Raw genomic sequence first — 16,020 nt, 5'->3', positions numbered from 1 at the left:
GGTCAACTCTATTCCCAAGAAATATCGATGGATCTGAGACCTAGAAGAAAAGTTGTAACGGCTACGGCGTCCCCGGCAAGCGACGCGGCCCCTGTATTGGTGCGGGTGTCGAGAAGTAAACAAGCCAACCATACTACGGCGTTCCCGGCAGGCGACGCGACTTCGAATATGGCGGAGAAGTCGAAAAATCCTTTTACTGCCATGAATCTAGGAAAACCCACTACAGTCATTAAACAGGCAAAATCTAGCATAAATGTGGGATGCTGGAATGTAAGATCCGTCAAACAGGAAGCGACGCAAATTTTTCTTGTCCATGAGATGGAGAAGTACAACATAGACATACTTTGCATATCCGAGACCAGAATTTCAGGTTCTGGCTCCATAGTTATTACAGCTCCTGAAACGCTACGTCAATTCCATTTTTTCCGCAAATGTCTCAGTCAACCAGCCAGAATGGTTGAGATCCAATAGCTCAGAATTGGGGTCTTAGTCCACCATCCTTAAGGATTTAACTTCACTAGCTCAGACGTGGGGTCTAAGTCAACCAGACTGAATGAATGAAAGTCACTCGATTAGAATTGTGGTATTAATCGACCAGACTACATGGTTGAAATCCACTAGCTCAGACTTGGGGTCTAAGTCAACCATCTTGAATGGTTAAAATACACTAGCTCATTATTGGGGTCTTAGTCTACCGGCCTGAATGGAGGAAATCCACTAGCTCAGAATTGGGGTCTTAGTCCACCAGCCTGAATCGTTGAAATTCACTAGCTCAGAATTGGGGTCTTAGTCCACCGCTTCAATCACTAACCCTCGCTATCTAAAATCCACGAGCTTAGAATTGGGGGTTGAGTCTACCAGCCTCAATTTTACAAATCGCCTAGCTTTGAATTAGGGTCTTAGTCCACCGCTTCCATTGCTAACTGTCGCTAACCCAAATCCACTTGGAGTAGCCCATGTCCACCGCTTCCATCAATCAAGCTCAATTTTTCTTTTCTATGGACACCACCTCACATGTGATCTGTGGATTATCGGCAGGGGTTCAGAATGCAAATTTTAATTTGCGACCACCAGCCCAGAGACTCGGGCGTGACAGAAAAAATTAATTTTTTTTTCATTCAGGCTTCTCTCTTCAGGATAGGCCAGGAGGGGGTTTCCGTCGTCTCCAATCGCTTTCCTAAAAGTATCTATTTATTGCCTTATCTCAGTCCAGCCCATTCTGAGCTAATTTCATGTTTCACTATTTTCAATGAATAGTGACCCCCTGATATATTGTCTGTGGATTATGGGCAGGGGTTCAGAATGCAAATTTTAATTATCGCCCTCCCGCCCAAAGTCTCAGGCAAGTGACCGAAAAATAATTTTTCTTTTTTTGTTTTTGTGTTGAGACTAGTACATACTAATTGCCACAGCTCAGTCCCACAATATAAGCAAATTTAAATTTTTCAAGCTTTGGGTCATTTGCCTGGGACTCTGGGCCGGTTGGACACCCCCAAAAATCTACTATTTGGGCTTTATTTGTCAAAGCCTGAATGCTAATCGATGGACATGAGCTAGACTTGGACTAGATCTGGGCTTTATTTGTTAAACCCTGAATGCTAAGTGATGGACATGAGCTGGATTGGGACCCCATGTGAAAATGGAAAAAAAATATTGTTGTTATGTGTTTAAGATGAATGCTAAGCAATGGACATGGGCTAGATTGGGACCCCATATGAAACTGGAAAACAATATTGTTGGTATATGCGTAGCACATGGCATGATTACCGCTAGGGCAATACTCTAACTGCTTAGTCCACCAACCTGAATGGTTTAAATCTACTAGCTCAGAATTTGGGCCTTAGTCCACCAAACTGAATTGTTGAAATGCACTAGCTCAGAATTGGGGTCTCAGTCCACCGGCCCGAATGGTTGAAATTCACGAGTTTTGAAGTGGGGTCTCAGTCCACCAGCCTGAATGGTGGAAATCCACTAGCTCAGAATTGGGGTCTTAGTCCATCAGCCTAAATGGTGGTTCAAGTTCAAGTTCAAGTTCCAAGTTCCATTTATTTCCATAAATAACAATAACAAAAACAATATACCAAAGGGCTCAATGGCCCGTTATTTGGGAAACGACACAGAATAAATGACTAATATTAAAACTTGGCATAAGCAATACTAAACAATGTTTAACTTATAAATCTATAAGTAAAAGAAGTCAACTCACCGACAGTCCACACGAAACAGCGACCCTCCTATCACCCGACAATAAATAAATAAATCAAAAATAAAAAATTCTCTACATCATCGAGGATCCAACGCCAACAAAAAAACTATACAACAACTATAAACTATTTAATATTTAGCTTTAATAAGAAACTTTTCATCTGTCTTTTAAAGGAGCCAAGTGTTTGTGACTGACGAATCTCAGCAGGAACCAAGTTCCAAGCACGTCCCACAGTCACGACCAGACCAAAGTCAGAACGAACCGAGGGAGTAGCCGGAATCATAACATCCTCCCTGTTTCGAACTGCGTAAAAATTTACTTCCCCTACTGGCTTAAGTAGTCCAGAACAACACAATGGGAGATCTCCGTGGAAGAATTGATATGCCAACGAAGCTAGAGATATAACATAAATATCTCTAATCTTAAGGATATCAACAGGAGTGTGTGTAGCCGAATAGAGAAGTTTTACCGCTTTCTCATGAAGAATATGAACAGGAGCAAATACAGAAGGAAATTTAGACAACCACTCAGACGAACAGTAACATTTGTAAAGGAAAATGGGAGAGAAATATAAAAGACCGAGCATAGGAAAAGGAAATAAACGCTTTAGTTTACGGATGATTCCAAGTCCACGGGAAATTTTCACTCTTATTACTTGAACGTGCAACTTAAACGATAAATTTTCATCCAAAAGAACTCCCAGGAATCGTACATATCGATCCGGGGGGCGACTTATGGAGCCTCTTGGTGTAGGAAGCTCAGTAATTGTGGGGCAGCTCACACCTGTACGGGAAAAAATAAGAAGGTACGACTTTTTTACATTTAAAGCTAGTTGATTTATGTCAAACCAATTCAGTATCTTTTCAGTCATTGCTTGAAGCTTTAGAATAAGGGATGACTCATCCGGAGCTGCAGCACCTAGAGTAGTGTCATCTGCAAATGATACCAGTTCTTCTCGACTATCAGATGTGGACGCCGACATAGTCTGAGAGTAACATTTGTGACACAATCCACAGCAAACATTGGGAATTGGGGTGTTTAGAAGTCGGTAGAGGTCGTTCACATATATCAGGAATAGGGTTGGCCCAAGAATAGAACCTTGGGGTACTCCGTATTCAATTGGAATTTCCTTGTCTGTATCTTCCATGGCAATAGATCTGTCAGTAAGGTATGAAGAGAGCCAATACAATGCTTCCCCACGCACACCATGATGAGAAAGTTTACCAATGAGAATCTTGTGTGTAAGGCTGTCAAAAGCTTTCTTTACATCGAGAAAAATGGCTGCAGGAATAAGATTAGAGTCTAAAGATTGTCGTATAAACTGAAGAAGTTTATTACAAGCATGTTCTGTAGAGTACTTTGCGCGAAACCCAAACTGATGCTTATGGAAAAAAGATTTAGCTTCAAGAAACCTTACCAGACGTTTGAGCATTGGCCTTTCAAATATCTTAGAGAACACTGACAAAAGAGAGATCGGCCTATAGTTCCCAGGATCCTCACGGTCACCTCCTTTAAAGAGAGCTATCACACGTGACAATTTAAGACGTTAAGGAAATACTCCTAGTTGAAATGACCTATTAATCAAATGGCAAAGTGGGGTGATAATCGACGGAAGGATATGTTTAATTACTTTAGCAGAAATTTTGTCAAAACCTGTTGAAGAATTCTTTAAGGACAAAACAATATTTGTAATTTCCTGCACTGTAACGTCCTCAAGAGCCATTGATTTCAAGCACGGAGGGGCCTAGGAACTGCTTCCAAGTCTGAGACACCGAGCAGTGAGAAACACTATTAGCAGTTGATTTCCCTATCTCCGCGAAGAATTTGTTCATATGATGTCGTACTTGGCCTTTTTCTGTGATAAGTTGATCGTCTACCATAAGAGACTTAGGGAGACCTTCTAGTTTTTTCGATGGCCGACTAAATTCCTTAATTACGTCCCACGTCTTCTTTATATTTCTACCGCAATCATCAAATCTCTTAGTATAATACACTGTTTTTGTTCTCCGAATAATTGATTTCAGCATATTACGGTACAACTTAAATGCTTCTAATTTAGCATCACTTGGTCTGTTTTTGTACTCTTTCCAAAGGTTCTGCTTTCTATTTATTGACTTGAGGACTCCCGGTGTTAGCCAGGGAGCTATGGGTGTTGATCTTCTTGATCGAGGACTCCTTAAAGGAGCTTTTAGACAATAAGCCGCGAATTTTTCCTTAATAGTGTCATAAAACTGGCCAAATATATCGTTATAATTGCCCAAATTAATATTTTCTGGTAAAGTAAAGTCCCATTAAGATGTGCTCAGATCTTTTTTCAGTCTATCCAGCTCCACTGGTGAGCAACAGAATCTCGGTGTATCTTGGGGGACTAATCTTTGTGGATTTTGGAGGATTGGAAACAAGGCTGCAACTGGCAAATGGTCGGAAGTATCAGAAAGCAGTACTTCGTTCTTAATGGAGTGTAGTGATGAAAAAATATTGTCAATTAATTTTGCTGACTGGTTGGAAATCCTTGTCGGTATGTTTATACAAGGAGCTAATCCATACGAAATTAGTAAAGACAAAAGATCAGAAGCCTGTCTAGATGATGGTTCCGCAAGGTCAAGGTTAAAGTCGCCCATTAATACAACTTCGGATTTTTCAGACAAAACTTTTCCAAGAACATCTTCTAATGTTTCCATAAATTGGGTTATGGACCCACTTGGAGAACGATATACTTCGCCTATTATTATCCTTTCCTTAGCGTTGATTGGGACTTCTATAAAAAGTGACTCAAATACCTTTTCATTATTTGTACATAAATCCTGTCTTAGTACAGCATGAAAATTATTTCGGATGTAAAATCCGAGTCCACCAGCGTGAATGGTGGAATTTCACTAGCTCAGAAGTGAGGTCTTAATCGACCAGCCTTAATGGTTGAATTGCACTAGCTCAGAATTGGGTTCTTATTCCACCGGCCTGAATGGATGAAACTTACTAGCTCAGAATTAGGATCTTAGTCAGTGTTCAGATTGGATCGTTTGGGTCTGTTTATCCGGACTTTATTTGTCACGATCCGAATGCTAAGCGATTTGCTTATGCTAGATTGGGACCCCATGTGAAAATGAAAAAAAAAATATTATTTGTATGTGTGTAGAGCATGGCATGGTTACTAATAGGGCAACAGTCTAACCGTTGAAGGTTTTAGGTATCCGTGAATAAATTCTAAGGCGAGAAAGGAAGTTGGGACAATTTTTGGAGGTGCCCACCTCACCTCCCCAGAGTCTCAGGCAAGTGACCCTAAACTTGAAAAAGTGGAAATTGACTCAGATTGCTAAACTGAGCTGAAACAATGAATAGAAACTATTGGGAAAGTGTCTGGTTATGCTGGGCATCCTTGAGCAAGTGCTAAATTGAGAAAGGAATTTTGGACAACATTCGGGGGCGGTGTCTCAGGTGTCCCAGAGTCTCAGGCCAGTGACCCAAAAATTCCAAAAATTTGTAAAAATTAAAATTTTTTTTAGAATGTGGGGCTAAGCTTAGGTAACGTATAGGTACTAATTGAAAGATATAGATGGTTTTTAATGATTGTTTGCCTGCTATTTCAAGCAAATTTATGGTCATATGTCAATTTTAAATTCTTCTTGAGACCATAGGTGGGTTTGCCTTGTTTGCCTCTTTTTGATCAGCATGCCTAAGACTCTAGGCAGGCATGCCTTTCCAAAAACTAACCTGACAAGTATGTGTCCAATAAGAGAGTCATGCATACTCCTGCCATTTACCCGTGCCCCAGCCATTTAAACATTTGCTTTTCAATTACTTGGACTATCTGTCTTGACTTTTCTCTGTCCTACAGTTACCCAGTCCAGTCTTGATGTAACCTATACAACCTATTGTAAAATACTTGATAACTTCAATTCAAAATCAACGGAAACGGTCGAGGCCTTCTGCATCCATCTTGTTTTGAAAAAACACTCCTTTCCATTTTTTTATGATACATTGTTTTCAGTTTAATTCAGGGTATGTGTATAATATCATGTTTTAATGTTAAATTAAGGTATTGGTAATCGTGATAAAAATTCCCTCTATGAACTAAACATAATAGGCTGTATCAAAATAATCATTCCAATCAAGACTCTTATGCAATAGATCATATACTAGCCAAAAACCATCCTCCTTGCCTTGGCTCTATCGCGTGTTGATGAAATGTGATTTCTGCCCATTGATTTGAATATCGTAGTAATGTTGCAAGTAGTGAATGTTATATTGCATAAGAGTCTTGAGTGGAATGATTGTTTTGATATAGCCTTTTATGTTTAGTTCATAAAGGAAATTTTTATTACGATTACCAATACCTTAATTTAACATTAAAACATGATATTATACATATACCCTGAATTAAACTGAAAACAACTTATCATAAAAAATCAAGAATTCAATAATAGCAATATCTATATTAAAAACTTATAGCTTTCAATCGGTCGTGGGCAAGCGGTTAAGGCGTCTGATTAGAAATCAGATGTCAATAATAATCATATTTATATTTAAAACTTACAAATCCTAGTGGCTGTGACAATTTTGATTTGTTTCACCATTTACCATAATCTAGAAGGACATGGTCAAAAGGACCAACCTTGATAAAACCATGAAAAGGGGGATGGTTCTCGGCTAGTATATGTTCTATTGCATAAGAGTCTTGATTAGAATGATTATTTTGATATAGCCCATTATGTTTAGTTCATAAAGGGAATGTTTATCAAGATTACCTATACCTTAATTTAGTGTTAACAATGATATTATACATATTCCCTGAATTAAGCTGAAAACAACGTATCATAAAAAATTAAGAATTCAATAATAACCATATCTATATTAAAAACTTATAACTTTCAAGCAGTCGTGGCCGAGTGGTTAAGGCGTATGACTAAACATCATATTCCTTTTGGGGAGCGTAGGTTCAAATCCTACCGATAGCCAGATATTTTATCTGATTAACCATCACCCCGATCTATAAGGAAATGATTAGTTAGAACATTTACTGTTGTATCAGGGAGTTGTAATTTCCTTTTTATTATATAAACAATATATTGTTTATTTGCTAATGAATATTTCTTTTAAAGATTACTCATGACTTAATTTAATACTTTTATCAAATAATATTATACACAGAAATTGAATTAAATTGGTAATCTTTATAAAAATTCCCTTAATGAACAAAAAATAATAGTATATAGAAAAATAATAAGTCCAATCAAGATTATTGTGAACTAGGAAATATACTAGACAAAATCCTTTCCACTTTCTAATGGTTTTATCAAGTTTGGTCCCTTTGATCATATCCTTCTAGATTAAACACCAACCCAGACATGTAAACAAATAGAATCAACCACATAAACAGAGAAAGACAAACACTTTAAACATTCAAACCAACAATGACAAATATTTGGACTTGCAAACTTCGGTTACTCATAACCAAACTCATAATTTTCAATCAGTCGTGGCCATGTGGTTAAGGTGTCTGATTAGAAATCAGATTTCAATAATAATCATATTTATATTTAAAACATAGAAATCCTAGTAGCTGTTACAATTTTGATTTGTTTCACTATTTACCATAATCTAGAAGGACATGATTATAAGAACCAGCCTGGGTAAATCCATGTAAAGGAGGATGGTTCTCGGCTAGTATATGTTCTAAGTTGAATTGAATTTATTAAGTATTTTGGGCAATAGGTCGCATCAAGACTGGACTGGGTAATTGCAGACAGAGAAAAGCCAACACAGATAGTCGAAGGAATTGAGAGGCCAGTGTTTAAATGGCTGTGGCACGGGTAACTAGCAGGAGTATGAATGACTCTCTTATTGAACATATACTGGTCAGGTTAGTTTTTGGAAAAGCATGCGTGCCTAGAGTCCTAGGCATGCTAATCAAGAATTTAAAAAAGAGGCAAACAAGGCAGACCCGCCTATGGTCTTAAGAAGGCTGACCAAGAATTTAAAATTGACATGGGACCATAAAAGTGCTTGAAGTAACAGTAAAAACAATTGTTTATAGCCATTTTATTCCTTCAAATAGTAACTGTTCGTGGCCAAAGCTTAGCCCCACATTCTGAAAAAAAATTGTAATTTGTCACCAATATTTTAAATTTTCTGTCACTTGCCTAAGAATCTGGGTAGGTGGGTGGCCCCAAATATTGTCCCAAATTCCTCTCTCAATTTAGCACTTGTTCACGGATGCCCTGCGTAATCAATCACTTTCCCAATAGTTTCTATTTATTGTCTCAGCTCATTTTAGCAATCTGAAAGAATTTCCACTTTTTCAAGTTTAGGCTCACTTGCCTGAGACTCTAGGCAGGTGAGGTGGGCAATTTCAAAAATTGTCCCAACTTCCTTTCTCGCCTTCGAATTTATTCATGGATACCTGAAACCGTCAATGTTTGGACTGTTGCCCTAGTGGTAACCATGCAATACTTTACACACATGACTGGTCCGCAAGACTGGGGACCTTGCGGTCTACTCTATTCCCAAGAAATATCGATGGATCTGAGACCTAGAAGAAAAGTTGTAACGGCTACGGCGTCCCCGGCAATCGACAGGGCCCCTGTATTGGTGCGGGCGTCGAGAAGTAAACAAGCCAACCATACTACGGCGTTCCCGGCAGGCGACGCGACTTCGAATATGGCAGCGAAGTCGAAAATTCCTTTTCATGCCATGAATCTAGGAAAACCCACTACAGTCATTAAACAGGCAAAATCTAGCATAAATGTGGGATGCTGGAATGTAAGATCCGTCAAATAAGAAGCGACGCAAGTTTTTATTGTTCATGAGATGGAGAAGTACAACATAGACATACATTGCATATCCGAGACCAGAATTTCAGGTTCTGGCTCCATAGTTATTACAGCTCCTGAAACGCTACATCAATTCCATTTTTTCTACTCCGGAGTAGAGGATAATTCGGGACTCCACGGAGTTGGTTTCATCATGAACCAAAGAACCAGAAATGCTCTCCTAGAATGGGAATCAGTCTCTTGTAGACTTTCCAGAATTACACTAAAAGGAAACCCCGCAAATGTGTCGATAATTTCTACCTATGCCCCCGCCCGTGATGCCGCTGATGCGACCAAGGATGATTCCTAAGGCGAGCTACAGCAGCTGTCTTCTTCTGTTGCCGCACGTGATTACTTGATTGTTGCAGGTGACTTCAACGCAAGAGTTGGTCCCTCTGACCAAACCACAAGACAAGTCCTGGGAAAATTTGGACAAGGTCACAGATGCAAGAATGGGCAAAGGTTGTTAAACTACGCCTTGATGAACCACCTTGTTGTCACCAATACCATATTTCAGCACAAACCTAGCCACCTTTTAACTTGGCATTCAAATGACGGTGTCACTAAGGCTCAAATAGACTTCATTCTCGTACGCCAGCGCTGGAGAAGCTCCGTACAGGACTCTTGCTCTTACAATGGCGCGGACACAGGCTCGCAGTCTGGGTCTGACCACAGGATTGTTGCTGCAAAAATTTTGCTACGTCTTGCAACTCGGAGGAAAAACAAACCCAAGGCCGGATTCGACATCGGTAAGCTCCAAGACAAAGAAGTTCGGCAGGCCCTCAATTTGGAACTGACTTACCGATTTGACGCCCTCAGTTCTGAAGAAATCCCAACCCCCAAGAAGAGATGGGAGACCTTTAAAACAGTGATGACAGAAACTGCTGATGAGATCCTAGGCAAAGCAAAAATCAAACGACAGCACTGGATTACCGCTAGGACCCTGTCAATAGTCGGTGAGCGAAGACAAAAGATGAGCGGCCCTAAAGAAGAAACAAAAGAGCTGCGCAGACAGGTAAAACGCTCTGTTTGTCTGGACCGCCGCCAAACGTCGGAGGATGCTACCGTGTCGTTAGAGAAAGCAGCACGGTCGCATGATACCCGCAAGCTTTATCAGATACTGAATGAGTCCATTGGTAAGAAAACTGCTGTCCCAGAAATGGTCAAAGACAGATCATGAAAAATCATCAGTCGTCAGAAGGAGCGCTTAGCAAGATGGAAGGATCACTTTCAGATCCTCCTAAACCCATCCCCATCATCCGCCCCTGATGCTTTCCCACCTGCCGTTTCTAAAGAACCCTACGACGTCGAGCTGTATACACCGACCACACACACACACACACACACACACACACACACCACACAAACACACACACACACACACACAAAAAAACACACCCACACACACAAAAAACCACACACAACAACGAAAACACAAACAAACTCACGCACACAAACAAACACACACACACACACACACACACACACACACACACACATTTTCAAATGGGGTTCCATGTCCACCACTACAAACGGTAACCATCGCTAACCAAAATCAACTAGCTCAGACTTGGCGACTTAGTCTACCAGGGGGACTAGAAGAAATCACTTAGCACAGAATTGGGGTTTTAGTCCACCGCTTCCATCGCTAAAAATACATAACCCAAATCCACTATATTAGAATTGAGGTATTAGTATACCATCCTAAATGGTAGAAATCAACTAGCTCAGAATTGGGGTATTAGTCCACCATCCTGAATCGTTGAAATTCACTAGCTCAGAATTGGAGTCTAAGTCCACCGCTACAATCACTAACCATCGCTATCTAAAATCCACTAGCTTAGAATTGGGGGTTGAGTCTACCAGCCTCAAGTTTACAAATCGCCTAGCTTTGAATTAGGGTCTTAGTCCACCGCTTCCATTGCTAACTGTCGCTAACCCAAATCCACTTGGAGTAGCCCATGTCCACCGCTTCCATCAATCAAGCTCAATTTTTCTTTTCTATGGACACCACCTCAAATATGGTCTGTGGATTATCGGCAGGGGTTCAGAATGCAAATTTTAATTGGCGTCCTCCTGTCCAGAGACTCGGGCAAGTGACAAAAAAATTTAATTTTTTTTTCATTCAAGCTTCTCTCTTCAGGATAGGCCAGGAGGGGGTGCCCGTCGTCTCCAATCGCTTTCCTAAAAGTATTCTTCTTAAGACCATAGGTGGGTGTGCCTTGTTTGCCTCTTTTTGATCAGCATGCCTAAGACTCTAGGCAGGCATGAATTTCCAAAAACTAACCTGACAAGTATGTGTCCAATAAGAGAGTCATGCATACTCCTGCCATTTACCCGTGCCCCAGCCATTTAAACATTTGCTTTTCAATTACTTGGACTATCTGTCTTGACTTTTCTCTGTCCTACAGTTACCCAGTCCAGTCTTGATGTAACCTATATAACCTATTGTAAAATACTTGATAACTTCAATTCAAAATCAACGGACACGGTCGAGGCCTTCGGCATCGATCTTGTTTTGAAAAACACTCCTTTCGATTTTTTTATGATACATTGTTTTCAGTTTAATTCAAGGTATGTGTATAATATCATGTTTTAATGTTAAATTAAGGTATTGGTAATCGTAATAAAAATTCCCTCTATGAACTAAACATAATAGGCTGTATCAAAATAATCATTCTAATCAAGACTCTTATGCAATAGATCATATACTAGCAAAAAACCATCCTCCTTGCCTTGGCGCCATGGCGTGTTGATGAAATGTGATTTCTGCCCAGTGCTTTGAATGTCGTGGTATATGTTGTAAGTAGTAAATGTTCTATTGCATAAGAGTCTTGATTGGAATGATTGCTTTTATACACCCTTTTATGTTTAGTTCATAAAGGAAATTTTTATTACGATTACCAATACCTTAATTTAACATTAAAACATGATATTATACATATACCCTGAATTAAACTGAAAACAACTTATCATAAAAAATCAAGAATTCAATAATAGCAATATCTATATTAATAACTTATAGCTTTCAATCGGTCGTGGGCAAGTGGTTAAGGTGTCTGATTAGAAATCAGATGTCAATAATAATCATATTATATTTAAAACTTACAAATCCTAATGGCTGTGACAATTTTGTATTGTTTCACCATTTACCATAATCTAGAAGGACATGGTCAAAAGGACCAACATTGATAAAACCATGAAAAGGGGGATGGTTCTCGGCTAGTATATGTTCTATTGTATAAGAGTCTTGACTAGAATGATTATTTTGATAGAGACCATTATGTTTAGTTCATAAAGTGAATGTTTACCAAGATAAACTAGACCTTAGTTTAGTATTAAAAATTATATTATGCATAGTACAAGAATTAAGCTGAAAACAACGTATCATAAAAAATTAAGAATACACTAATAACCATATCTATTTTAAAAACTTTTATCTTTTAAGCAGTCGTGGCTTAGTGGTAAAGGCGTTTGAATGAACATCATATTCCCTTTGTGGAGTTTAGGTTCAAATCCTACCGACAGCCAAATATTTTATCTGTTTAACCATTCACCACGATCTAGAAGGAAATGATTGGTTAGCACATTTACTGTTGTATAAGGGAGTGGTAATTTCCTTTTTAGGAAATAAACGAAATATCGTTTATTTCCTAAAGAAGATTTCTTTTCAAGATTACTAATGCCTTAATTTAATACTTTTATAAAATAATATTATACCTATACCCTGAATTAAATTGGTAATCTTGATAAAAATTCCCTTTATGAACAAAACATAATAGGCTATAGAAAAATAATCATTCCAATCAAGACTCTTATGCAATAGGAAATATACTAGCCAAAATCCTTCCCCCTTTTTAATGGTTTTATCAAGTTTGGTCCTTTTGATCATATCCTTCTAGATTAAACACCAACCCAGACATGTAAACAAATAGAATCAACCACATAAACAGAGAAAGACAAACACTTTAAACATTCAAACCAACAATAACAAATATTTGGACTTGCAAACTTCGGTTACTCATAACCAAACTCATAATTTTCAAGCAGTCGTGGCCATGTTGTTAAGGTGTCTGATTAGAAATCAGATTTCAATAATAATCATATTTATATTTAAAACATAAAACTCCTAGTATCTGTTACAATTTTTATTTGTTTCACCATTTAAAATAATCTAGAAGGACAGGATTATAAGAAACAGCCTGGGTAAATCCATGTACAGGAGGATGGTTCTCGGCCAGTCTCTGTTCTAAGTTGAATTGACTTTATTAAGTATTTTGGGCAATAGGTCGCATCAAGACTGGACTCGGTAATTGCAGACAGATAAAAGCCAAGACGGATAGTCCAAGGAATTGAGAGACCAATGTTTAAATGGCTGTGGCACGGGTAAATAGCAGGAGTATGAATGACTCTCTGATTGAACATATACTGGTCAGGTTAGTTTTTGGAAAAGCATGCGTGCCTAGAATCCTAGGCATGCTAATCAAGAATTTAAAAAAGAGGCAAACAAGGCAGACCCACTTATGGTCTTAAGAAGGCTGACCAAGAATTTAAAATTGACATGGGACCATAAAATTGCTATAAATAACAGGTAAAACAATCGTTTAAAGCCATTTTATTTCTTCAAATAGTACCTGTTCGTTGCCTAAGCTTAGCCCCACATTCTGAAAAAAAATTGGAATTTGTCACAAATATTTTAAATTTTCGGTCACTTGCCTAAGAATCTGGGCAGGTGGGTGGCCCCAAATATTGTCCCAAATTACTCTCTCAATTTAGCACTTGTTCACGGATGCCCTGCGTAATCAATCACTTTCTCAATAGTTTCTATTTATTGTCTCAGCTCATTTTAGCAATCTGAGCCAATTTCCACTTTTTCAAGTTTAGGTTCACTTGCCTGAGACTCTAGGCAGGTGAGGTGGGCAATTTCAAAAATTGTCCAAACTTCCTTTCTCACCTTCGAATTTATTCATGGATACCTAAAACCGTCAATGTTTGGACTGTTGCCCTAGTGGCCTAGTGGTAACCATGCCATACTCTACACACATGACTGGTCCGCAAGACTGGGGACCTTTAAACTTGATTTAAACTTGACATGGGACCATAAATTTGCTTGAAATAACAGGCAAAACAATCGTTTAAAGCAATTTTTATTTCTTCAAATAGTACCTGTTCGTTGCCTAAGCTTAGCCCCACATTCTGAAAAAAAATTTGAATTTGTCACAAATATTTTAAATTTTCGGTCACTTGCCTAAGAATCTGGGTAGGTGGGCGGCCCCAAATATTGTCCCAAATTCCTCTCTCAATTTAGCACTTGTTCACGAATTCCCTGCGTAATCAATCACTTTCTCAATAGTTTCTATTTATTGTCTCAGCTCATTTTAGCAATCTGAGCCAATTTCCACTTTTTCAAGTTTAGGCTCACTTGCCTGAGACTCTAGGCAGGTGAGGTGGGCAATTTCAAAAATTGTCCCAACTTCCTTTCTCGCCTTAGAATTTATTCACGGATACCTAAAACCGTCAACGTTTGGACTGTTGCCCTAGTGCCCTAGTGGTAACCATGCCATACTCTACAGGTATTAATTTTGGGTCACTTGCCTAAGAATCTGGGCGGGTGGGTGGCCCCAAATATTGTCCCAAATTCCTCTCTCAATTTAGCACTTGTTCACGGATGCCCTGCGTAATCAATCACTTTCCCAATAGTTTCTATTTATTGTCTCAGCTCATTTTAGCAATCTGAGCCAATTTCCACTTTTTCAAGTTTAGGCTCACTTGCCTGAGACTCTAGGCAGGTGAGGTGGGCAATTTCAAAAATTGTCCCAACTTCCTTTCTCGCCTTAGAATTTATTCACGGATACCTAAAACCGTCAACGTTTGGACTGTTGCCCTAGTGCCCTAGTGGTAACCATGCCATACTCTACACACATGACTGGTCTGCAAGACTGGGGACCTTGCGGTCTACTTTAGTCCCAATAAATATCTATGGGTCTGATACCTAGAAGAAAAGTTGTAACGGCTACGGCGTCCCCGGCAATTGACGCGGCCCCTGTATTGGTACGGGCGTCGAAAAGTAAACAAACCAACCATACTACGGCGTTCCCGGCAGGCGACGCGACTTCGAATATGGCGGCGAAGTCGAAAAATCCTTTTCATGCCATGAATCTAGGAAAACCCACTACAGTCATTAAACAGGCAAAATCTAGCATAAATTTGGGATGCTGGAATGTAAGTTCCGACAAATAAGAAGCCACGCAAGTTTTTCTTGTCTAAGAGATGGAGAAGTACAACATCGACATACTTTGCATATCCGAGACCAGAATTTCAGGTTCTGGCTCAATAGTTATTACAGCTCCTGAAACGCTACCTCAATTCCATTTTTTCTACTCCGGAGTAGAGGATAATTCGGGACTCCACGGAGTTGGTTTCATCATGAACCAAAGAACCAGAAATGCTCTCCTAGAATGGGAATCAGTCTCTGGTAGACTTTCAAGGATTACACTAAAAGGAAACCCCGCAAATGTGTCGATAAATTCTACCTATGCCCCCGACTGTGATGCCGCTGATGCGACCAAGGATGATTCCTAAGGCGAGCTACAGCAGGTGTCTTCTTCTGTTGCCGCACGTGATTACTTGATTGTTGCAGGTGACTTCAACGCAAGAGTTGGTCCCTCTGACCAAATCACAAGACAAGTCCTGGGAAAATTTGGACAAGGTCACAGATGCGAGAATGGGCAAAGGTTGTTAAACTACGCCTTGATGAACCACCTTGTTGTCACCAATACCATATTTCAGCACAAACCAAGCCACCTTTTAACTTGGCATTCAAATGACGGTGTCACTAAGGCTCAAATAGACTTCATTCTCATACGCCAGCGCTAGAGAAGCTCCGTACAGGACTCTCGCTCTTACAACGGCGCGGACACAGGCTCGCAGTCTGTGTCTGACCACAGGCTTGTTGCTGGAAAAATTTTGCTACGTCTTGCAACTCAGAGGAAAAACCAACCCAAG

At 39.5% G+C, this 16,020-nt stretch overlaps 1 non-coding gene across 1 annotated transcript; it reads left to right on the top strand.

Annotated features, from left to right (window-relative positions):
* The first annotated feature begins 7,078 nt into the window (after positions 1 to 7,078).
* Positions 7,079 to 7,161, top strand: TRNAF-AAA (transfer RNA phenylalanine (anticodon AAA)). Its single transcript has one exon. It is a non-coding gene; the product is annotated as a tRNA-Phe (tRNA).
* The last annotated feature ends 8,859 nt before the right edge of the window (positions 7,162 to 16,020 follow it).

The sequence above is a fragment of the Artemia sp. Qi Xiang Cuo genome, chromosome 5, assembly GCF_049724085.1.
Source record: "Artemia sp. Qi Xiang Cuo chromosome 5, ASM4972408v1, whole genome shotgun sequence".
Taxonomy (NCBI): Eukaryota; Metazoa; Arthropoda; class Branchiopoda; order Anostraca; family Artemiidae; genus Artemia; species Artemia sp. Qi Xiang Cuo.
Note: the sequence above shows the minus strand (reverse complement) of the source record. Positions and strands in the feature narration are given on the sequence as shown.